The sequence below is a fragment of the Suncus etruscus genome, chromosome 3 (genome assembly GCF_024139225.1).
Source record: "Suncus etruscus isolate mSunEtr1 chromosome 3, mSunEtr1.pri.cur, whole genome shotgun sequence".
Taxonomy (NCBI): domain Eukaryota; kingdom Metazoa; phylum Chordata; class Mammalia; order Eulipotyphla; family Soricidae; genus Suncus; species Suncus etruscus.
In genome coordinates this window covers 51,922,679-51,948,436 of record NC_064850.1, presented here as the reverse complement: position 1 = coordinate 51,948,436, position 25,758 = coordinate 51,922,679, and positions in this window count along the sequence as shown.

The following is a 25,758-nucleotide window of genomic DNA, read 5'->3' as shown; positions in this document are numbered from 1 at the left end:
ATGTATGGCACCAGGTGGCTCCTGGAGCAGAATGAGTGCAGCTATGGGGGCTCCCAAGCACAGCTGGTCTGATCTTTGGAACTGCAGGGCTGTAGGATCCATATGGCATTCTTGGGTCCTTGCATTAAACTCTCAACCCTGTAGGCCAAGAGGAGACACAACATGATTATAAGCATCCTCGGTACTGCCTGGGTCAACAAGAAGGATTAAAGAAACTTCTCTTTCTGAACAGCTGTCTTCCCTTCACAAACCTGCATACAAATCTAAATATGTTCAACAAGTGGGTCCCTAAAGTGAGCAGAAGCCTGCCCCTTCTGCACATTGCGGATGGAACTATCTATAGAGAGAGAGGCTCAATGGGGTGGCAGGAAGATTAGAAAAATTCCCCCAGAGCTGAACCTGATGGTTTAAAAGGGAAGGATCTTTTATTTCAGATTTACAGGTAAGGAGACAACAACTGTGTTTTAAAAGTCCTAGAAACATAGATCATTCACCCAGAAATTATAATTTCAATAGCAAAACTGTATTTTTTTTTCTCAAAGGAAAGCTTTTGCCAGTGGTATTTGTGGCTGGTAGTTAGGGAAAGGCTGGGGGTGGGCTCAATAAAAGGCAGGGAAGTTTTTTGCTCTGATAAGCAGATGAGACATTACTGGAGATAAATTGGAAATAAAGACAAAGTTGCTTGGAAATAAGATCTTTAACAATTAAGGGGAAAATGTACTTAATAAAAAGTTGGCCTTGCCTAAACTCTTTTATACAATGAGGCACATCCAAAACATCTTCCTTTTGGTAACAGTATCCTCTTTATTGCCTGTTGCCTCTCCCCAAACAACTGTGAATAGCTTGGTCCCAGGAAAAGCAAGACTATATTTCTGGCTTGTGTGGTGGGACCCGTTGCCTAGCATTGCAGTAAATTTTACAAAACAGTTGGCAGTGGGATCAGACTCGCCGGACTAAATGAATTAAGCAATCGCATAAGACTGCAGGCATATTAAGGAGGAATGTCCAAATTATAGCATATGATACTCCCTTCTCTCAGCCACACTTCCCCCAGTATAATGCCTTGGCTGGGCACACTGTAATTTGATATGAAACAAGGTTCTTATTAAGTAGATACAATGAAAGAGCGCTCTTTTTTTTTTTCTTGTTCCTGGAGTTAAATGCGTTTTATTAGCTCTCATTAGGAGCAAGGAAAACTTGAGCTAAGGATTCATTAGCCAGAAGTGGGATGTGTGTGTGTGGGGTGGTGGTGGAGTGTTGAGGTAGAGCAATTAAATGCTGGAGACCCTAAACCAGGATCTGGGCCACACAAGGTACATTCTGGAAGCTTGTCCCCACTGCCCCCAGACTAAAAGTCTGAGAATGATTTGAGGGAGAAATGTTAGGTCCAAGTGCAGGTCAGCTGAAAATATGTGTTCCTTTTTCAAGCTGTAAATTTGACAAAAGGCAGACATCCCAGAAAGCAAGCACAATTATGATTTATGATTTGGATTTGAAAGGAAGTCATTTACTCCAAACATTTGGTGGGCGCAGGGACGGGGGATGCTACCAGCTATCTTACTCTTAAGGACATATCACAGAATTACTTCTATTCCATCTTGTTGTCAGAGAAACACACACACACACTCTTAGTAAAATAAGTATCTTCAACAGCTATTCTTAGTTAAATACCACCTATCTAAAATGTCAGCTACAGGCCTCAAGACGATAAATATTAAATAACCTAAAACATTGGTTTGAAATTTCACTGTCCCATTGTGTCTCTCTGTCTTTTTTGTGGGCCTATTATCAACTCATTCCATCTTTTCTCCCAAATATATGTCACCTGTGTTTTACTGTTCCCTTTTCCATCATTGACTGACTAGAGCTGGGCCATTGGCAATTCCCCAAGTATAGAGTCTTCCAAGACAAATCCATATTCGTCCTCCAGTGCTTTCCAACTTTCTCTGCCGATGACACCACTCACTTCCTCATCATCCTAGTTGAAATCATAGGATCATTTTCCCTCTTATTTTCCACATCTAATCAGTTTCCTAGTTCTGTATATGTGTACTGTTATAAAGCCACATCTCCATTGCTCATCATTTGAACTGCCACCATGCCCTTAGCAATGAAAGAGCCTTCATTTCCATTAGCCCTCTCTGATACTCCATCTTTTATACACAACTGCTGAATTACTCTTTTAAGAGCACACACAGAGCTTCAAAGAAGCAGCCTTTATGGCCTAAAATCTGTGGTGGGTTTCTATCATGTCAATCTGTAAAAAGAGTATGACGTGTTCTACCACAAAGCTGTCCAGTTACAATAAGATGAGATTCCAAGGTTCCCACCCAGCTGTTATCACACAGTGAAAACTCTAGAAAGGGCAGTGATATTGGTCTGTAGAGCAAGATAAACTGTCACTGCTTTCAATAAACACCACCCATCATTTACTTTCCTTTTCCTGTTCTAGTCTAATGTTCTAGACCTCTTGGACACAGATTCATAATCAGTTTGCCCTCTGCAACCCAACTTCAGATAAGGTTCCCTTGCCTTGTTGGATGGGAAAGACTTCTCTTGGCTCTCAACTGTATAGCACTTCCCTGAGGGTTGTTTAATTTTTCTTGGCATTTGCTTATCTGTTGGCTTCATGCTAAAATGTAAGCACAGGACTTACATCGAGTTGATTTTTATCTTCTGTCCTCTCACACCAATTTTCAGAGTTCTGACCCATCACATTGCTCCCTGTGGGGCTCAGGGATTCTGTACTGTTTTCTGCTCTCTGGCTTCATTTTAGGTCTATGCAGGCAATGAAACTAAAATGAGACCAACCCAGTCTGTGTTTTGCAAAGTGGCTCTTAATGTTCAAATACTCACATTAATGGGCACAAGTCAAGTATTCATTTTCTTCCTTTTCTACCAATTTGTCTTAACAAACAGTCAACTTGATTTCTTAGATTGTAGAAATATATTTGTGTTGTGGTTCTCTATGTTTTTGTTTAATTTAGTGAAGAAGATAGCTGCAAGCCAGTATTTTTTCATATCCATGTGTCCTCCATTGACTCCTGGGGGTTTGGGCACGTCCAACCATATTTTCTGTGTGGGTTGCATATTATTTTGTCACTTCTCAAGAGCCTTCCCCATGGAGCAGTTCACTGAGTAATACAATTATCCAGACATTTTCTAATTGTATTCTTTGGTCTTAGTTTAAGAAAACAATGAATGGTAGACCCATTAAACATCTATGAAAAGAAAGGGAAGAGTTGAAAATGCGGCATTAGGGAAAAGTTACATCAACTCTGTTGGTGGTAGAAATAGATGCAAACAGTTATTCATCAGAGTAGTTACCCACTCTGAGTAGGAGCTCTGTGGCAGAGTTTTAGTTTGTTTGGGGGTCACATCTGGTGGTGCTTGAAAATAAAACCAGGGCCATCTGCACATAAAGCTTGTGCTCCAGGCCTGTAAGAAATCTCCCTGATCCCTCTGCTCAGATTTGAAGGAGTAATTCAAAATATCTATAATAAGTAGACTTATTCTACTAATGAAAATTAAAACTTTTGTGAGTTCAAATGATTTGAGAAGAAAATGAAATTTATTTCAGTAAGTAATGAAATAATATGTGGTGTTATAATAGAAAACGAATTATTTGAGTAAATGTGTAATCTAAAGTATTATTTGAGAAAATAAAACTATTCATAAAAGGGTCAGAGCGATGGCACAGACTTGTCTTGCATGCAGCTAACCCAGAATAGACTGTGGTTCGATCCCCCCACTTCCCATATGGTCCCCCAGCCAGGAGCGATTTCTGAACACACAGAAGTAACCCCCGAGTGTCACCAGGTGTGGCCCAAAATAAAAAAAAACTAGTCATAAAACAAATGTATGGCCCCAAATATTTGCAAAATTAAGGGAAATGGGTAAGGCCAGCAGGTGATTGTCTATAAGGGCAGACAGGTGAATGTCTATGAATCATAAATTTTAAATTATGGCACTGTATGGTATTAATGTTATCATTAATATGAAAATAATCATGTCATGTTTGCTTATCTTTACATGATCATTTACATCATCATTATTATTAATTGTTTCATGCTACCTTAAATTTTATATAAGGAAAATGAAGATGGTATTATTAGAGGAAATATATGAACTTTTTTCTGTTGTTATTAAATATTATGTGTATTTTTAAAGAAACAGGGAAGAAGAGTTGACATAATTAGTGTCTTCCTGAATAAATATTGACCAACACTTTGATTTCAGGTAAAGACTGGAACTATATCGGGCCTAAGGCCCCATTCTTTCCTTAAAAGGTCAACCAAAGATGTAATCTGCATGTAGACATTCTATCCAGAAGTTTCTAGCCTAAGAGAAACCTGTCTCCAATCCTGTCCATAATCTCAGGGGCTCTCTGAATTGAAATAGAAAGTTCTGATTGCTCCTTCCAATAGCTGGCTCAGGCACAATATTTTCCCACCTCTTCAGGATGTCATTTTCTTTTGCTCTGGATAGGACAAGATTTTATGGCTTGGCTCTCTTATACTCTACCAAGTATCACTGAGGCCATCAGGATTGAACAATCAAGTTAGAAAGCTTGGAGCCTCCTTCCATGAGCCAGTTCTTAGTATTAGTCAGAAAGAAAAAAATATCTTTAGGTGTAAACATTCCATGCAGAAAGGAGATTTGCTGTGTCACTTGGAACACAATGACTGTAAGAAATTAAGTATTTTGACTGAAGAGAGCAATGATGTCTTTGATTATGTTAGTTTGAAAAGTACAACTTTGAAGAAAATAACTTCCACAAAAGCCCAGAGGCAGATTTTACAATGAAAGAAAATAAGTGGTGAGGTTTCTAGAGGCAGCACCAGGTGGGAGACCGTCCTTTGCCTCTGTCCCTCCACCCCATCGCGTCTGTCCCTGTCTCGGCTGTGAGGTCTCCCGGGGCAGCAGTCGCCAGAGGACTTCCCACTGCCTCTGCCCGGCCCTTGCCGCATCTCCGAGGTCTCCACGGTCTAGGAGCCCTAGGAACTGTAGACGAGAGGGTTTTCTGACAGAGGCCTGGAAGAGGCGGAGCTCCACTGACTTCCAGGTAGGGGAGAAGGGCAAAAGAGCCAGGCTCAACAGCGCCCCAAACCACTGTGGCTCGGAGCGGTACTGCACTGGCTGGCAGCAAGAGCAGGGAACATTAACCAGGCTCCCGCTAGAGGGCACACTAGAGGCCAAACTTCAGCAAGCCAACCAACAGTCCCACTCAGAGCTTCAATCCAGAGAAGGGACACAGCACAACACCTCAGGGAGCAAAATCAGGCCAAAATTTGGAAGACATTGCTCTCCAAGCCACACCAATAAATACATAAAAATATGGGTAAACTGAGGAGGAATCTAACAGCTGGAGATACAGAGAGAACTCCTACTAAGTTCCCAAGTCCACCAAAATGCACAGATCCAAGAGATGAAGATTTAAAAGCAGCCATGAGAAAGGAAATGCAAGCCATGGTACAGGAGTTGAGAGAATCTCTAGCCACTGAGTACAAGAAATCCATGGAGGAACAAATTAGCCAAATTAAAGAAGATCTGATACAGAATATGAGAGACCCCATACAAAAGCAATTAAAGGAATTAACAGACACTATAAAAAGCCAGACAAGCAGAATCGCAGAGATGGAGAAGTGTATAGTAGTACTTGAAGGAAAACTGCAAACCAAAAATGACCAGGAAACCAACAAGGAATTAAGAGTCAACCACTAGAAGGAAAAGTCCAGTACTTAATGAACAAGGTCAAAAGAAATAATTTAGGAATTGTAGGTATACCAGAAGGGGAGGAAACAGGGAAAGGGGAAGAACAAGTAGTTAGGGAAATAATAGCAGAAAACTTCCCCACCCTTTGGAAAGAGGACTCTGCAAATCCAGGAAATGAAAAGAGTCCCTAATAAAATAGACCCTAATAAACCAACACCAAGACATATTATAATCCAAATGTCAAAGAAAAAAGAGAAAGATGAACTCCTTAAAGCAATAAGGTAAAAAAAAAAAAAAAAAAAAAAAAAAGAACCTCAAGTACAAAGGAAGGGACATAAGAATCAAACCAGATCTCCCATTTAAAATAATTCAAGCAAGAAGACAGTGGAATGAAATATTTAAATGACTGAATGAAAGAAATTTCCAGCCTAGGGTACAATACCCAGCAAAACTGTCATTTATATGAGATAGTAGCCTAAAGACATTCTCAAACAAAAACGAGCTTGCAGTATTTGTGCAAACAAAACCGATCCTAAACGACCTACTCAGAGATGAACTACACAATCCAAACCCCCAATTGTAACAACAACCACCCTACACAACACAACTGTACAACAGCCTTCTCTGTCAATAATCTCCCTAAATGTTAATGGATTAAACTCTCCCATTAAAAGACACACAGTAGAGAACTGGATTAAAAAACATAAACCGGATTTCTGCTGCCTGCAAGAAACACACCTACAAGTACAGAATAGGCATAGGCTTAGAATAAAAGAATGGAAATCAATATTTCAAGCCAATGAAAAACAAAAAAAGAGCGGGGACATCCATTCTTATATCAGACCAAATTCCATTCAAACTCGAGAAAGTGATCAGAGACAAAGAGGGTCACTACATACTAATCAGAGGAACAATAGATCAAGAGGTACTAACCCTGATCAATATTTATGCACCTAATGTAGAGTCAGTAAAATATCTGAGGCAGTTGCTCACTAACTTGGAGAAACACATGATGGGAAATGTGATAATAGTAGGAGATTTCAATACTCCACTATCACCACTGGACAGATCCAGTAGACAAAAAAATAGCAAAGAAATAAGAGCCCTAAATGAAAAATTAGAAGATCTAGGGCTAATAGACTTACATAGGGCCCTCTACCCCCAGAAAACAGAATACACATTCTTCTCAAGCCCTCATGGAACCTTCTCCAGAATAGACAATGTCTAAGGATACAAATCAAACCTATATAATACCACAAATGTAAGGATCATTAGAAGCACCCTATCAGATCACTATGCAACAGAGGTCAAAATTAATTGCAAGAAGAAGCAATGGAGAAAAACTAATACCTGGAGATTAAACAACACACTGCTCAAAAACAGCTGGATCAAAGAGCAAACCAAGGAAGAAATAAAAAGATTCCTTGAGACAAACGATAATAAAGAGACAACTTGTCAAAATTTGTGGGACACAGCAAAAGCAGTAGAGGGAAACTCATATCAATACAGGCCTATGCCAAGAAAGAGGAAAATGACAAAATCAACAGTTTAAAGGATCATCTCAAGGAATTGGAACAACAGCAGCAAAGAAATTCAACCACAACCAGAAGGCAAGAAATAGTAAAAAGCAGAGCAGAAATAAACAACATAGAAACTAAGAAAACAATACAAAAAATCAATGAGTCCAAGAGTTGTTTTTTCAAAAAAATAAACAAGATAGATAAACCACTGGCAAAACTCACCAAAAAAAAGAGGGAAAACATCCAAATCAATAGGATCATAAATTAAAGGGGAGAGATTACAACAGAACCCCAAGAAATACAACATATCATGAGATCATATTATGAACAACTATACTCAGTTAGGCTAGAGAACCCAGTAGAAATCGACAGATTCCTGGAAAATTACCATCTTCCGAGACTGGAAAAGGAAGACCTAGAAAGCCTAAACAGACCAATCACTTCAGAGGAAATTGATGATGTAATTAAGAAACTCCCTAAGAACAAAAGTCCAGGTCCAGATGTATTTACAGGGGAATTCTATCAAACATTCCAAGAAGACTTACTGCCACTTTTCCACAGGCTCTTCCAAACCATTGAAAAAACAGGAATTCTTCCCAAATTCTTTTATGAGGTCAATATCATACTCATTCCCAAAGATGGCAAAGACACCACCAAGAAAGAAACTACAGACCAATATCTCTAATGAATATAGATTCAAAGATACTCAACAAAATCTTAGCAAACCGAATCCAGCACTTCATCAAAAAGATCATACACCATGACCAAGTGGGTTTTATACCAGGAATGAAGGTTGGTTCAACATACAGAAATCAATCAATATCATACATCACATCAACAACAAGAAAATAAAAAACCACATGATCATATCAATCGATGCAGAGAAGGCATTTGACAAAATCTAACACCCTTTTATGTTGAAGACACTTAGCAAAATAGGGTTAGAAGGAACCTTTCTCAAGATAGTTACAACAATCTATGAAAAGCCCACAGCCAACATTATCCTTAATAGCGAAAAACTAGAAGAATTTCCACCAAGGTCAGGAACTAGGCAAGGCTGTCCACTCTCTCCACTCTTGTTCAATATAATCTTAGAAGTCCTTGCAATAGCAATCAGACAAGAGAAGGGAATCAAAGGGATCCAAATTGGGAAAGAGGAACTCAATCTATCTCTTTTTGCAGACGATATGATGATATACATGGAAAATCCTAAAGAGTCCACAGTAAAACTCCTAGAAACAATTAACCATTACAGCAAAGTGGCTGGTTACAAAGTCAATACACAAAAGACAGTAGCGTTTCTCTATATAAATAACGAAGCTGAGGAGAGAGAAATTAAAAATACAATTCCATTTAAGATAATTTAAAAAATATCAGGTACCTAGGAATCAACCTTACAAGGGAAGTGAAAGATTTATACCAGGGAAATTTCAAAACACTTCAGAAAGAAATTGAAGGGGATCTAAGTAAATGGAAGAACATCCCATGCTCATGGATAGGTAGAATCAACATAATCAAAATGACGATCCTACCCAATTTCTATATAGATTTAATGCAATCCCCATCCAAATCCATACATCATTCTTTCAAGACTTAGAACAATCTATCATAAAATTCATCTGGAATCACAAAAGACCCAGAATAGCCAAAAAATACTGAAAAACAAGAAGTTGGGTGGCATTTCTTTACCTAATCTGAAGCTATACTATAAAGCCATAGTGATCAAAACAGCATGGTACTGGAACAAAAACAGGGCCTCAGACCAGTGGTTTAGAACAGAATTTCCAGACATAAATCCACAGATATACAGTCAATTAACATTTTACAAAAGAGCCAAGAACTTGAAATGGAACAAAGAAAGTCTCTTCAACAAATGGTGTTGGTACAACTGGAAAACTATCTGTAAGAAACTGAAAATTGACCCATACCTCACTCCTTATACAAAAGTCAACTCAAAATGGATTAAAGACCTTGAAATTAGATCAGAATCTAAAAAGTTTATTGAGGAAAAATAGGCAGAACACTCGAAGACCTATATATTAAAAAAGTCTTCGAGGATGGAACACCAATGGAAGGATTCTAGCATCAAACATAAACAAATGGGATTACATCAAACTAAGAAGCTTCTGCATGGTGAAGGAAACCCAACTTAAGAAGACAGCTAACTAAATGGGAAAAAATTTTCGCACTCAACACATCAGATAAAGGGCTGATAACCAGAATATAAAAAGCACTCAGAAAGCTGAGTCCCCCAAAACCAAATAAAGCCATAGAAAAATGGGGAGATGAAATGGATAGACACTTCTCTGAGGAAGACCAAAAGATGGCCAACAAACACATGAAAACATGCTCACCTTCACTCATCATTAGGGAAATCCAAATCAAGACAACAATGAGGTACCACCTTACACCAGTGAGGATGGCTCACATCAAAAATAATGGGAACAATCTATGTTGGCGGGGATGTGGTATGAAAGACACTCTCATCCACTGCTGGTGGGAATGCCCCCTAGTCCAACACCTATGAAGAACAGTCTGGAGAGTGCTAAAGGAACTTAGAATTGAGCTCCCATTTGACCCAGCAATTGCTCTCCTAGGTATATACCCCCAAGTCAGAGGGACATTCATCCCAAAGTATGTGTGCACCCCAGTATTTATCACAGCACTCAGTATGATAGCCAAGTCTTGGAACCAATCTCGATGTCCAACAACAGATGAGTGGATCATTAAGATGTGGTATCTATACACAATGGAATACTACATGGCAGTCAGAAATGATACAATCACAGACTTTGCAGCAATGTGGATGGACCTACAACATATTATGTTAAATGAAGCAAGCCAAAAGACGAAAGATAAACACAGAATGATAGCACTATTCTGAAGTACCTAGAATATACACCAGATATACATCCAATACCCCACAATTAAATAACAGGGTGTAACAGGATAGGAACCTCAAACACAGTAATAATCACCATATACTGGGGAGTATAGCCCAAAACAAAGGGGAGAGAAACAACACAAAGCCTGACTACACATTATATCATAAAGAAATGATCAACAACAGAAACAGCAGCATAGAGAGAACAGGTATGTAATTATTGTTTTACTACAAAGGCCCATAATACTTTACTAGGTATCATATACAGGATTACAGGTAAAGATTATGATGGAAACTTACTGAGTCCAATTGAAACACTTCAAAACATGATATTTGAATGCCTTAACCTTACCACATTTAAAATAACCTCTTAGTTTTTCTGTTCATAGGGATACAAAGTGTGAACGTCCTATGGTGGTACATCGGTGCTCAGTCACATGAGGCACCATCCTCTGCTTGAAGCATGAAAATGGCCAGATAAAACTCTTTAACATACCCTTTATCTCTAGATTATGCCTTCTTTTAGAACCTGAAGCACAGGACCAGCCAGATCACCGAAGCAACAACCGAGACCTATAGATTTTTATCACAGGGCCCAAGCATCGAACCCTTTCAACCAAACTAACATGCCCTTGCTCTTATAGCCTCTTTTCTCATTACTTCATATTTTTGTTGTTTTTGGTGTTTGATTGTTGGTTTGTTTTGTTTTGTTTTTCCTATTCTCTCTTCTTGTCTCCCTCTTCTTCCCTTTCTCCTCCTCACTATCATCAACTCAATCTATGTCAAATAAAAACCACATGGTTACCTCCACTATAGCAAAGGAATGCTGACATATAGGGTGCTGTGGACAAAACTGAAAAGGGTAAACACCTATATAAATAGGCCTCACTAACATAATAGTCAGTACTTGAGACACAAAACCTATACATACCCAAAAGTTGATCTATTAGTTTCCTTTCCTTACAAGTACTATACTTAGTACTCAGAGCACCTCTTGCATTCCACACCTCTCTACATTAATATACACCTAAGCTGGGCCTGGAGAGATAGCACAGAGGTGTTTGCCTTGCAAGCAGCTGACCCAGGACCTAAGATGGTTGGTTCAAATCCCGGTGTCCCATATGGTCCCCCGTGCCTGCCAGGAGCTATTTCTGAGCAGACAGCCAGGAGTAACCCCTGAGCACCACCGGGTGTGACCCAAATATATACACACACACACCTAAGCTAATTTCCATATGTTTATATTTGTGCAGGAGCACACAGAGACAGGAATTCTCCTTAAGGGAAAAACCTAAACCACAAACAACTCATACCTATACCCTATGTAACCCCTCCCATATACTATCCCCTCTCCCTCTTCTAGAAATCCGACTATTCCTTCACCCCTCAATCCCACCCGCGATATCCCCACCACACTCTAACTCTTCACCCTCAGCTCTTAATCCACTAGGCACCAAGAAAGACCTCCTACCACAACAAGCCAGTACCCACTACCCAAGTGAAGAGATACCCACTCAAGCTCTCACCTCGTTTTTGGCAAGAAAATATAACCAACACCCCGACAGACTCTTGCAGTGTGGCCCTCCTAATCACCTCTCCCTAATGTGGACTGTGGCTTGATACCGGAACTAGCTCCAAAGGACCCCCACTGCAAGAACTCTACCCAAGACCTCCCTGCCTGGACCCCACACTTCACAAGGAAATCTCAAAAGACAAAGGGGAACCCTATTCTTTCATCATAAGTATAGATCTATATAATACTACCTCTTATCCTGTTTCTCCCCAAATGTAAAGTGATCTCCTGTATCACTTTCTCCCCTTTTTCTTTGTTTTTTATTTTCTTTTTTCATTTCTTTTTTATTCTTGTTAGTTTCTTTTGTTTGTTTGTTTTGTCTTGTTTTAGTTTTTTATTTTATTTGATTTGTTTTTGCTTCTTTTGGGTCACTCCTGGCGGCGCTCGGAGGATGCTCCTGGCTCTATGCTTGGAGAACATCCCTGGTGGGCATGGCGGACCAGGAAGGACAGAAGCCTGATCTCTATGCTATCTCTCCAGACCCCACTTTATCCCTTTAATTACACCTTTAATTAAATCTTATTTTTAAGAAACTTTTTTTCCTTTAGATATGTGTTAGCATATATATTCTTAGTTTTTGTCAAGAGTCTGGTTTCTTTTCTCTCCACCCCGCAAATCCACCAGCAATATAATGTAGCACCACTTCCTCCTGCAAAGACATATTAAACAAAGGGGAAATTGTATGTATAAAAACAAGCTCTTATCTAATAGGGATAAGAACTCATACTTGTTTACAACACAGGGACATCTCCCACCCTGAATGTATGTCATGTGGAAACAACTTAGGCTCCAGGGAACTAGACACTGACCTTTCAGCCTTAACTCCTGGATCCCAGACATAGATACGACAGAGTTCTCTACAACAGCTCCAGGAACCAAATCCCCTCCAGGGCATTTACAATGCTGCTCTGACACCAACATGAGCCAGTTCTAAATTGATAACCTGACAATGAGGAAATGGGAACAACTTGATCTAAGAGCAAGTTGTCCTTCCTCATCAGCTATTGATAAAACAAAATCAGAAAACATGTCACCCTTTGATCTGTGCAAAAGCCAAGATCGCTATATACAGAAAACTGGTTGTTGCAACCAAGACTGGACAGTATGCACCCAGTGACCAACAACAACAACAGCAGCAACAAAAAGCTCTAGCCTAGCTTTTGGTATATGATCTGTTCAACAAACAAGATCTCCAATTCCAGAAGTCTGACTGAGACAAACGCAACTGAACAGGTCTTCTGGAAACATAATGGAAGACTTTATCCCAGGCTCCATTCTAGGAGCAACATAAGGACCAAGAACACCAACTACAGAAGATGGATTAAAACGACACTGAAGAAGCATAACTGCTAGAACCATAAAAAATGATTTCATAAACTCCATTCCCTGAGCTGCACAGCCACCAAGATCTCTTGAAACAGTGGTCTGATTTTACCATCCAAGACAAAGCAGAAGTCTTCCACACACCACGAAAGCAGCAAGGGGAGAGGAAATGATCATGCAAGGGGACTAGAGTTAACCCCATGACAGTATACTTCAGGGGTGGAAAAACCCTGTATCTCCTAGGTCAAGAGAATTCCCTCTACAATATCTCCAGTAGTTACTGTGCCTATGCAGGGGAATAAAGAAAAGGAGAAAAAAAAAGCACAAAACAATCATTTTTCCACATGTTTATCAATTGATCGATTTTTTTTGACGTCTTTGTTTTGGTGTGGAGACTACGGTTGATGTCTCCAATATTATTTTATATTATTTTGTCTTGTCTTTCTCTTTCTTTTTGCACTCGAGCATGATTTGATTTCAGAACTGAGGCTATTGTGTGGTGCCTGTCTTTATTGCTGTAGTGCTCACCGGTTATTTAGTTCAATATTTTTTCCTGTATTGTTGTGGTATCTCAATTACCTTTTTTATGTTCTCTCTCAAACTGAGGTTGGAAGCCTCTAGAGGGACTCTGCTCATTTTCAGCATATTTGACTTTTGACCTTTTTTTCCCCCTCTTATTTTGTACCCCAATCTATTGCTTTTCTTTCCTTCAAACAAAACCACATACCTCGATTTTTCTAGCTCTGCTTCTTAAATAGAGGGGAAAACAAGGGAGAGTTCCAGGACCACACAGATATGTGATCACTAATCAGAAGACTGACTAAAGCCAGTCAAAGAGGGGTCCACCTACTCTAGCAGCCTGGGGGGTGATGCCGGGGTATACGGGTTGTAGAAAGGGAACTGGAATGGGAGGAGGACATAGTTGGTGATGGGTATTCCCCTGAATCAATGTTAATATATACCTAAAATACTACAGTGAAAGATATGTAAGCCATTATGGAAAAAAATTGTGCTTTTAATCAGAAACTTTCTTTGACTTACATGTATTATTATATAAATTATATTATATGTTATGTTATGTCACTATATTATGTTATGTTAGTTTACCTCATTATGTTAATCAATTTTGTCTCTTGAATAAATTCTTACAATAAATATAAATAAACAAAAAAAGAAGAATTATCCTGAATAGAATGAAAACCGGTTAATCCAACAATTCCACAAGATTTTGTTACCATCTGATATATATTCATTTTCTTTTTGCATGTTCTTGTCTTTTAAAAATTGTTATTGCTCTGCTAATATAATTTTTTAATTTCAATAAAGTATGATATTTAATTATCAAAAAAAAGAAAGAAAATAAGCAAAGATTGAGTCATGTAAACATTTAGAATTCACCTTATAAAGTACCTAGATCCTATTACCCCCACATAAATACCAATGATTGGTTTTTCGTTCATAATTAGAACCATAGGAAAGTATTAAACCTTTATTATTGTAGAACATTTTGAGGAGCAAAGACATAAATATCATGCTTCTATTTGAAAACAATTCATTTTCAAATCATACCAAGCATAGAATTCAAAGAAATACTCTGATTATCTCTAATTCTTACACTGAGGAGAAAATTCTATCAAATCTGGGAAAATTAAAAGAATAATTGTTTTAAATAACATGAATATTGTTGAAGAGTATTAGGCACATTGAGATGGTGAAGAGTGGTAAATATACACTAACAGCATAAGTATTAACACACTATTGTAAACATGTTACCTAATTTCAAAAACAATTAAAGAAAAATTAAAATAACATTAAAATATTAAAACAACTGGGAATAAATTCAATAAAAGATACTAAAAGCTCATACAATAAAAACTCTAAAATAATGATGAAAGAAATTATACATAAACAAGTAAAAAAGACTGCTCATTGATTGGAAGATTTAATATTGTTAATACTGTTTTTTTATTCAAATCTAATTATTCGTGAAATAAACAACTGTCAAACTCTAGTGGAATATTTTGTAAAGATTAAAATAAATTTCTAACATGTATATGGGACCACAAAAACCCACAAAGTAAAAATAATCATTAAATAGGACTAAACCTGGAGATCTCAGATACTCTGACTTAACATTACAAAGTTAAACAATATGGCACTGTCACCAAGACAAAAAATTTCAGGCCAAATGAACAAAATAAAGTCCATAAAGAAATAATATACATACATGGAAAATGATCTTTTGAAAGGACTGTAAGATTATACAATGGGAAAAACACAGTACTTTCAACAAATATCACTGGGAAAACTGGATGGCCATATCCCCGCACCGCCTTCCCCCAAGTAAAAGTAATCAAACACTTATTTTAGTACACAAAAATCAACTCAAGGTGTGTTAAGGGCTAAAAAATATGACCTATAAATTTCTTAGAAGAAAGAACAAGGGAAAACTTTGTAACATTTGTCTATGAATAATTATTAGTATGACATCAAAAATGCCAGCAAATATTTTTAAATACTAAAACAAAAATGCATCAAAATTAAAATCTTCTGAAAACTTAAGTGACACATGAAGTATAAATGTAATCTACATAAGGAAATATTTGAATATAGTATTTATCATAAAGGCCTAAAGAAATACAACTCAATAGAAAAATAGGCAACCTAATAATTATAAATCTTTAGAAGTTCTGAAAATATTCAAAACCATGCAAGTGGCCATATGAAAAGTTGCTAGACATCAAAATTACTAATAAAAATACAAGTGAAACCACCTCACACCTACCTTTTAGGATGGTCAGTATAAAGAATAAGCAAACATAAATACAACATAAAACCCAGAAAATCACAATGATGAGGATGCAGAAGAGGTGGAATGTCAGTGGTCTGCCAGGAAGAAAAATTATATAGCCACAATGAAAAGCATTAGGGTAGTTCCTTAAAAATTAGAAATATACTCCCAGGTGATTCAGCAAATCTACTTCTGGATAGTTATTTAAAGAACTGAAATGAGAATCTCAAAGAAATATCATATCAATGTACATTGCAGCATTATTCACAATAGCTAAGAAATATAAACAATCTAAATGCCTATGGATGTTGAATGAATAGAGAATAGGGTCACTCTTTTTGTTTTTGTTTGTTTTTTTGGGGGGGGGCACACTAGGCAATACTCAGTGGTTGACTCTTGCCCTACATTCAGAAATTACTCCTAGTGGTGCTCAGGGGACCATATGGGATTACAGGGATCAAACATAGATCAGCCACATGACATGCATATGATCTATTTGCTGCACTATCAGTCAGGCCTCAAAATGTGGTCATTATTAAGATGAAATATTATTCAGTATATCAATAAATAAAATCCAGTCATGTGCTTGCAATATGTATAAATCTTGAGCACATTATGCTAAGAGAAATAACCCAATCACTGATAGGCAAATACTGCATAATTCTACTGTGTAAGATATTTAAATAGTCAAATTCATCAAAACAAAGTATAAAACTGTGAATTGCAAAGATTGGAGTAAGGGGAACAGGAAGCTATTCCTTGAGTATGAGATTCTGTCATACAAGATGAAGAGATCCTACATATCTGCTAAAATCGGGCCTATTGCTAGTGGTGGAGGGATAATAATATGCAGTAGTAAGGATAAAACTGGAGTGAGGTTCATGAAAGAATGAACTCATCCTGGCCTTGATATTTTCTTGATCCCTCATATTGTTTTATCCCGAAATAGGAGGATGAAAGGAGGATACCTACTGACTTGACTCTAAGGATGAGTGTGATGTTTAAGAAATACAACTTTGAATCATTCTCTTCAACTCAACAATTTATTTTTTCTGTTTCTGTTTTCCAGAAATAGTTCATTTTAGTTAATTCAAAAGTTATTTTGATCACTTAGAATATAGCTATTTGACTAAGGTATATACAGTACGGGGCACTTATTAATTAGTGTACACTAGCATTTACCTGATAATTTATATTTTAAAAAAAACCTCTGTGAGGAAAAAGAGAAGGCTTCTTCTACTCAAAGGCTCTCTCACACTCTGCCAACACATTTGCTTCATTCTTCCAAGACAAGATGCCAGTTTGCTTCTAAGCAAACTATTGGACAAATCTGACTGCTGTCATTACATTGTCTTAGACTTTTGGCAGAACAGACCTTCTGCTGTACAATAGAGTAGCACAATGGGGGCATAAGATGTGTTTTTTTTAAAAATCCCATAATCTAGGGCCAGAGAAATTTCATAATGGGTAGGGTGGTTACCTTGCACTTGGCCACCCCAAGATCGATTCCCAGCATCAGTTATGTTCCCCTGAGCTCATGCAGGAATAACCCATGAGAGCAGAGCCAGGAATAATCTCTGAGCACTGCAGAGTATGTTCCTAAACCCTTAAATAAATCTCATAATACATTTAATGTGAGGTGAAGATGAATATACTATGTGTAGCTCTGTTTGGAAGGAGGAGAGCTTACATACATGAATTCACTTCATTTAGACCTTGAGGGTGTACCCTAGATAAAGTTTTAAGCTTACTGGAAACCATTCTACTCTCCATTGCACAGCAGCTATGTGGTTTGTATAAACTCATCCTTTTCCAGAGACATGGGTCCCGACATTCACTTTAAACATTGCCTTTTGGTCAGGAGGCACTGCAGTTTGTGCAAGAGTGGACAGGAGCCCTTAACGGTAGGAAAGCCCAGGGCATTGGTGTGATGGTTAAGAAGTAGCAACTCAACTCTGGTATGCACAGAGGACGCAGAGAGCCCAGTTCACTGGAGTAACTCCTTGTAGGCACGAATAAAATTAGCCCTTCTTTATTTTAGGATGATGCTGGTTCCATGGGATTAAAAATGTGAAGAAGAAGAAGAAGAAGAAGAATAAGAAGAAGAAGAAGACGAAGAAGAAGAAGAAGAAGAAGAAGAAGGAGGAGGAGGAGGAGGAGGAGGAGGAGGAGGACGAAGAAGAAGAAGAAGGAAGAAGAAGGAAGAAGAAGAAGAAGAAGAAGGAAGAAGAAGAAAAAGAAGAAGGAAGAAGAAGGAAGAAAAAGAAAAAGAAGGAAGAAGAAGAAGAAGAAGAAGAAGAAGAAGAAGAAGGAGGAGGAGGAGGAGGAGGAAGAAGAAGAAGAAGGAAGAAGAAGGAAGAAGAAGAAGAAGAAGAAGGAAGAAGAAGAAAAAGAAGAAGGAAGAAGAAGGAAGAAAAAGAAAAAGAAGGAAGAAGAAGAAGAAGAAGAAGAAGAAGAAGAAGAAGAAGAAGAAGAAGAAGAAGAAGAAGAAGAAGAAGAAGAAGAAGAAGAAGAAGAAGAAGAAGAAAGTCCTCCATGACGGAAGTGAAGTACTAGGTCAGAGCTCCCTGGAGACCCCATTATAAGTGCCAATAAAGGCCTTTAGTTTTTAAGCCAGTATAAATTAGGTCATCCTAGTCTAAATGAGAAAGCACAAGAACAGATGGAGGAAAAAACTGTATTGACCCCTGGCTGTAATAATCTCTCTTCCTCCCCAAACCCTTTGAACACTAGGAGAAGGGCATTTTCTTTCTGAATGAATTTGATCTTCAGGTGGCACTCTAGTCTTAATCTAGTTTATACTAAATTTTATTGGTTGAGGAACTTATATTTGCATGTAATCTGGAATGGAGAATCACAAAAAGTTAAGGCAATTTTTGGTTCATATTGTACCTAAAGGTGAAATCCTATGGACTACTTGGAAAATAGGACTATAGAAGTCATAAAATAGATGATGGATAAAGACATACCTCACCATCACCAAGGTGCCCACTAATGTTCATGCTATTTAAAATAGAATTATTCTCTTCATATTGTTTGTCCCACTTTTATCCTCTGGAGCTAGAGTTCTTGTCCAGAGGACTGACTCTAGAGATCAGATAATCTTTTTCTTTACTGTAAGAATAAGCAAGGGTTGCTGGCAGAGCCCTCAGTCCTTTGTTTTCTGCATGGGAATGGTTCTTATTTCAATTTTGCAATGCAATGACTTGATTCTATCTATGGCTCCATTCAGATTGGAAATTCAGCTTCACATCTTTAGATTTTTGACATGATCTAACACTGTTATCAGTAAGGTTTTCATAAGTAAACAATTCATGTATTCTAGAGTTATTCACTGGTGTGAATAACTGTTCCTTTACTCTAGAGTCAGACAGCACTGCAGTATTCATGTAATAAGGAAAAGAGTAAAATGTTTAATTTTAGAATTAAACTGTTTAATTAAAAATATTAACCCATGAGGCCGGAGAGATAGCATGCAGGAAGGGCATTTGCCTTGCATGCAGAAGGACGGTGGTTCGAATCCCGGCATCCCATATAGTCTCCTGAGCCTGCCAGGAGTGATTTCTGAGCATAGCAGAGCCAGGAGGAACTCGTGAGAAAAATATTAACCCACAGGACTTTCTTTGTGTTCACTATTTTAAACTGATTTTTTAAACTAGAGTTCTAAAGGGAGTACATGTGTAGAAAACAGAAACTTCTTTTATAAAATGCTCCTTAGAAGTCAAGCCTCATGTCAGGAAGGAGCTTGGGTTTCACCAGAGTTCACAGTAAACTTTCAATACACTGGCTTTAGTTTTAAACCTATTGCTTTCCGATTAGCTTAGGGACTTACATGGGGGAAATACTACATCATAATATAAAACTGATAGTCTTGTTTAAAGCTTAGGGGTGGACGTATATTTCATGGAGTCAGTGTGTTTTGATGGTGGTGAAAATGCCCCTGATTCAATGTCACTATGTACCTAAAATACTACTGTAAATAATTTATAATTCACTTTGGTCAAAATAAAAATTATTAATGAAAAAATATCTTAAAACAACTTATTATTTTTTCTTAGTAGAAAAACCAGTCAGGTAACCTTCATTAGAGTGACTTCTTGCCCCATGCTGTGCTGGGTATATTTGACACTGCTGAAGAAACACACGCAAATGGACAACATGACCCAGATACTGAGTTGTCCTGGGAATGGGGATCCAGACATGCAGCCAGAATATGCTGAATTGGGATTAGTTGGTTTTCTTACTTGGTTTATGTAACAATTGGTTTGATTCTGGTAGAATCCCCAAATGTAAACTCCAATTCCATGTTTAAATGAATCTTTGACTGTTTTAAATGTTTTTTTTAAGCATACTATATTTTTATCCTTTTGTTTATAGGTTGAATAATATTCACTCTTATTATTTTAATTAATTTGAGTACATTTTTATGTGGCAAGCACAAGCTCCTTTTGGGGGATATTAATACAAATAAGAAAAGACCCCTGCCATCAAGATGCACAAAAATGTAGTATACTTATGGAAAAAATGTACAGTTAATAATTAGCTTTATAAAAAATGGCCCAGAGCTGGAGAGATACTCTAGTGGTTAAGGCTTTTTGCCTTGCATGCAGCCTACTCAGGTTCTATTCCCAGCACCACATGGTTCTCTGAGCTACACCAAAGCAAACCTGGAGACCCCCAATCACCACTAGGGTGTTTCCTGTGTCTCCCAACACAACAGGGCTTGAGCAATCATTCTGTACTTTCTGACTCTTGTGTTGAATTACTGACCCTATTTATTGGGAAATGCCCAAAGGGTCCCCAGCCTCTGAGCACAACAAAGAAGCCCCATAATCTCAAACTCTGTCATCTTTATGTTAAGGTACAAGGTCACTTACAATGGGAAAGATTGAGGCTTGCTGAATTTTCAGAAGTTGCATTTTTTTTAAAGAATCATTGCATTTCTATCCCACATCTAGTCAACTCACAGCTTAATGGAATGAGAAAGAATGAAAAAGATGCAGACCCAAAACTGACTCTAGAACATCCCTAGACTAGGACTAGGACTCTAGGGATGTCCTAGAGTCCATCATTTCTTGGATTGTCATTTCTCATCCATGCAGACATTGGACCAAGTGACAACCACAGTTTCCATTGCTTCTCAAGTATATGAGGTATCTTCAGCGTATCCCAACCCAAGTAGGTAGTATACAGACATGGATCTTGACAGAATTGCCATCAATTCTCAGCAGGTAAAGGAGGACACAGTTCAGGAGACCAGGCTCTGGACAGCAAGTGGGGTTTAGTACTGCACTGCACATCTGCCATGTTTTTCTCAGACCTCCTTTTTTTCCACTGACAAATTAGGGAGCCGAAATAAAATAAATGACATTCAATTTGTACTACCCAGACTGCATTGGTTGCTTAAATTCACATATCAAGTGCTTCAGAACTGTAGGCATATGACAGAGGGTAGGGAACACTTGTTTTGTACATGGCTGACCTTGGTTTGATTCCCATCTCACCAATCCATGCCCATGTATCACCCTCAGTACTGCCAGATGTGCAAATACACACACAAATCCCCACCCCAAAAATTGTAACCCCACATTTCAAGACCTTCTATCTCTAAATGCCATGCGTCAGAAAAAGATTGCATTACTTTCCACTTAAAACTCATTACTTGGGGGCCGGAGAGATAGCATGGAGGTAGGATGTTTGCCTTGCATGCAGAGGACGGTGGTTCAAATCCCAGCATCCCATGTGGTCCTCCGAGCCTGCCTAGAGTGATTTCTGAGCATAGAGCCAGGAGTAACCTCTGAGCACTGCTGGGTGTGACCCAAAAACAAAAACAAAACAAAACAAAACAAACAAATAAAAAAAACACCCTCATTACTTGGGGCTGGAGACTTGGTGCAGAGATTAGGATACTCAGCTTGCAGTTAACTCTGGTTCTAGCCCCAGCATTATAAATTTCCCAAGACCACTGAGTGTGACCTTTGAACAATATGTGGAGTTTCCAAGACTCCCCCTCTTGCCACCAAAATCATAAATTATGAGCAGGAATCATTAAGGAAGTCTTGTACTCTGGTTCTCACAGAGGTGCTCAGACCTGAGGGACCAAGTGACATGTAGTCCTGGTGCCCAAGTTATCAGCTGCGAGTTTCTTTTGAGAAGACATTAGATAGTTGTTTGTTTCTAATTCTACAGGAAGTTGGAAGATTACTACTTGCTTTTAAAATGTTTCTTTTTCTAGTGATTAAATCCTACTTATAGAAGAGTGCCAACCTCATTTAGGAGTACTTACAGTGCTCAGGCACACAACCTACATACAGGGATATCTCAGCAGATCCCAAGTATGGAGACTAAATTTGTTAGGATCTACTAAGTCCCACAGAGTATATGTCTGTCTGCTTGAAGCATCTCTCTTAGAACAATGTTTTCCCTGATGGGTAACTTCTGATTAAAATTTAATGTGTACCCTTTATTATTTATCCATGTAAGTTTTATTCTTATGTAACTTTTATTTGACTTTGTTTTCAAATTATAGCTGAATGAATACATCTCATCTTGCTTAGTTTATTGAATGTTTATTTTATGGTCAATGGCTTGGGTCGATCAATATTCTTCAAACACACACTTTAACCACTGTATACTCTCTTGGCTCCTGCTTTTAGATACACATTTTTTTTTCTTTCAGACATTTTAGCTTTTCACCTCAAAAAGTTCTTAAGTGCCTGAGTGTCTGAGAAGTGCTCAGGTGACTCAAGCTTCTTGCCTTTGGCCACCAGATCTATTCAACCCTAAATGAGGGGCAATCCTTGTTAGTAGTAGCTTATAGTAGTCCCAATTTCTGGTGGGCCTGTCATGTAGAGAGCTAAGGGCTTGCTTTTAATTAATATACATGATGTGGGTTCCCATTTGAGTCATTGTAGTCATGCTTGCTGAGCCCAGAGAATCCCGCTAAAAAGCTGATAATGATTGGAAAAGGCCAAGACCCAGATAAACTGCCACATGTGTGTCCTACCTGAAAGGTTCTCTCTGGAACAAGAAGGGTATGTCAGAGAGAAGGCCAGCTTCTATCAATAAGCTGCTTTGCATTCTGCTCTGGCCCATCTGCTCTAAGTCTTTGATCACTTCCCTCCAAATCTGCTCTTTGGTGACCTGAAAAACAGCTCTGCCACCCAGTCTCTCTGTCTGTCGTCAGAAGCATTCAGAGTGAACTTCTCTGGAGCTAGACAATCTTTACAGATTGTAAAGTATCCAGTATCGAGCCCTTTACAAATACTCCCATATCTTTCTGGAACAGTTTATCCCACACTCAGAGAAAGCATTTCCTTGTAAAATTTAGTATCAGTAACTGGCAAGGCCATGGATAACTACGTGACCTGCTGGTTAGGTTCGATGGGCTCCCTATGGTTGGGTGACTATCTTGCCCCCAGGGGCTCTTGTTTTATTTTCCATGAGGAATCTGGGACTCAGACTCTGAGAGGAAAAGAAACCAGATGTAAATCTTTGCTCATGATGTTCTACGTGGAGTCTTCTGTCTCAGGATTTTCCTGGTGCCAGTCATCCTACCTGCTCTGATGCTCTTGGGTGCCTCCCATCCATCATTCTACACTGTACTCTTTGCCTAGCACAGCAACATCGGTGGTCAGTCACCAAGAATAATTCAGTCAGTGCTATTGTTATTGATGCTACAGCATCTTCCAGCATGGAAGGCTCTCTCTGGACCTGTGCTCAGGCTAGTCAGGAGTGAGATCATTAAATGAATGAAGGCACCATATATCCTTGTGCTTTGGACCTCTGGGGGTGTCCTAAGTCTTGTTTTAAGAAAAAAAGAAAACTATGTTTAGGCAGCATGAACACAAGGAGGCAGGCGAACTAGAAAGCACACTGGAAAATTTGCTAGTTGGGTCAAGTCCAATTTGGCAAACTCAGGCCAACTGCTTGTTCTCTGGGGCTCTTTCTCCCAGAACCACTTATTAATGCTAATTAGTCAAGGGTGTGCTGCGATGCAGATCACTTGTGACCTATGAGAGGGAGAGAGAGAAAGGAGAAAGAGAGAGTGAGAGGATACAGAGAGAGGAGTGATAAAGAAAGGCGAGAGAGGAGAAAGAGAGAGGAGAGAAAGGAAAGAAGGGAGAGAGGAGAGACTGAAGAGAGGAGAGAGAAAAAGAAAGAGGATAAATGAGAGAGACAGAGAGAGAAATGGAGAGAGAGAGGGAGGAGAGAGAGAGAAAAAGAGAGAGAGAGAGAGAGAGAGAGAGAGAGAGAGAGAGAGAGAGAGAGAGAGAGAGAGAGAGAGACTGTCATTTCTCCACAGGCCCATGAGGGGCAGTAAGAGTCAGCAATAGAGAGGAAGGACAGAGAACAGGCCTGAAATAAGTACTAGAAAAATAAATCCACATATAAAACAACTGTGCAAATGTTAACAGTATTTTCACAGCTGTGTTTCTTTGCTGAAAATACTTAGCACCTACTTTAGGAAACTCTCTTCAAAACAGGAGTGGTCTTAGGGGGAGCAGAAATTGAGCCCCTGGAAGATTTGGCTAGGAATTTCACTGCTGCCCAAATGGACAGAGAAAACAGAGCTTCTGCAGAGCCAGTATGACCAGTCATGGGTCTCATGGCCTTGTAGTGACTGAGCTCTGTGTCACAGAGAACATTGTGGCCGGGCTCAGAGAAGGAAGCTGGGTGCACAGGCTGAGCATATTTGTATTCTGACCAGACTCTGGATTTAGCACACTGCAAAACAGCAACTTTGTCTGTTTCTATGACACTGCAAACACCCCACTTGAGGAAGTGCCCGGTTACTTATCATACCCGGATTAGTGGTCTAAGAAGATCCACATTCACATGCCTGATATTTATTTCCTGTAGACACTCAGAGGATGTGAGATGGTCTTTGGTTTCAAAGACAGAAGCCATAGTACATTACTAATCATTCTGACTCAATCTTAGGGACTCTCCCTTGGAAGTGGTACCCTAACAATCATTTAGAGGTTAGATTATGCTCATATTAATAAAAACACATGCTTTATCACCCCCCCCATGACTAGGAAAGCTACATCAAAATGAATATGGTCTGCGGTATTTCAAATGTGTTGAAGACATCATCTCTTAGTCACTCATTTAGTAATATGTCCCAAGTGATAGGATCTGTATGTATCAGAATACAAGTGAGTAGAGGCGACAAATGAAATTGGATACTAGTCATGTTTCAAAAAGCTGGGCAATTTAGCAGGCTTTGTCCCTATAATCTTGGGGAATTTTAACATAATATTTTTCAGGTCAGAGCAAGAGATTCTAGGCTGGAATGATAGTACAGTTTGTTGGGTGCTTGATTTATATGTGGCCAGCCCATATTTAATCCCCAGCACTCCATATGGTCCCTCGAGCCCTGCCAAGGGTGATTCCAAAACTGGATTGTGTCCAAGTCCTCTCTATTACACATATATTATACAATATATTATATTATAATATATATACAATATATACATATTTATTACACATATATGTGTATGTTATGTTAGGGATGTGTATGTTAGTCCAAATTAAATTTTTTATCTAGAGTATGCTATTGTGAAATGAAACTGCTGGGTGGTATGGACACTCTTATGAGAATTCTCCATGCTGTTTTCATAGGGTTGAATCTGAAAACACTCCCATCAGTCCTGGATAAGAGTGAATTAGAGCTCTTTTATATTCAGTGAACATATTCTAGTATTCACTTTCTTTTAATTTTTATTTTTACTTTCAATACTACTATAATTGTTTCTCCTCTTGCCAGGCCTGAGACATGGGTGCCCATCAGGCCAGCCTGAGAGTCAGAGGACAACTAGGTGTAGGACATGGTGAGTGCCTGATGCTGAGCAAAGATCCTGTGAAGACTTGATAGAGACCATGGGCCCTTCAGTCTTGTCTTCCCAGCAGTCCTGGTATGGTGCACCAACTGTGAGTCTGGCCCAGG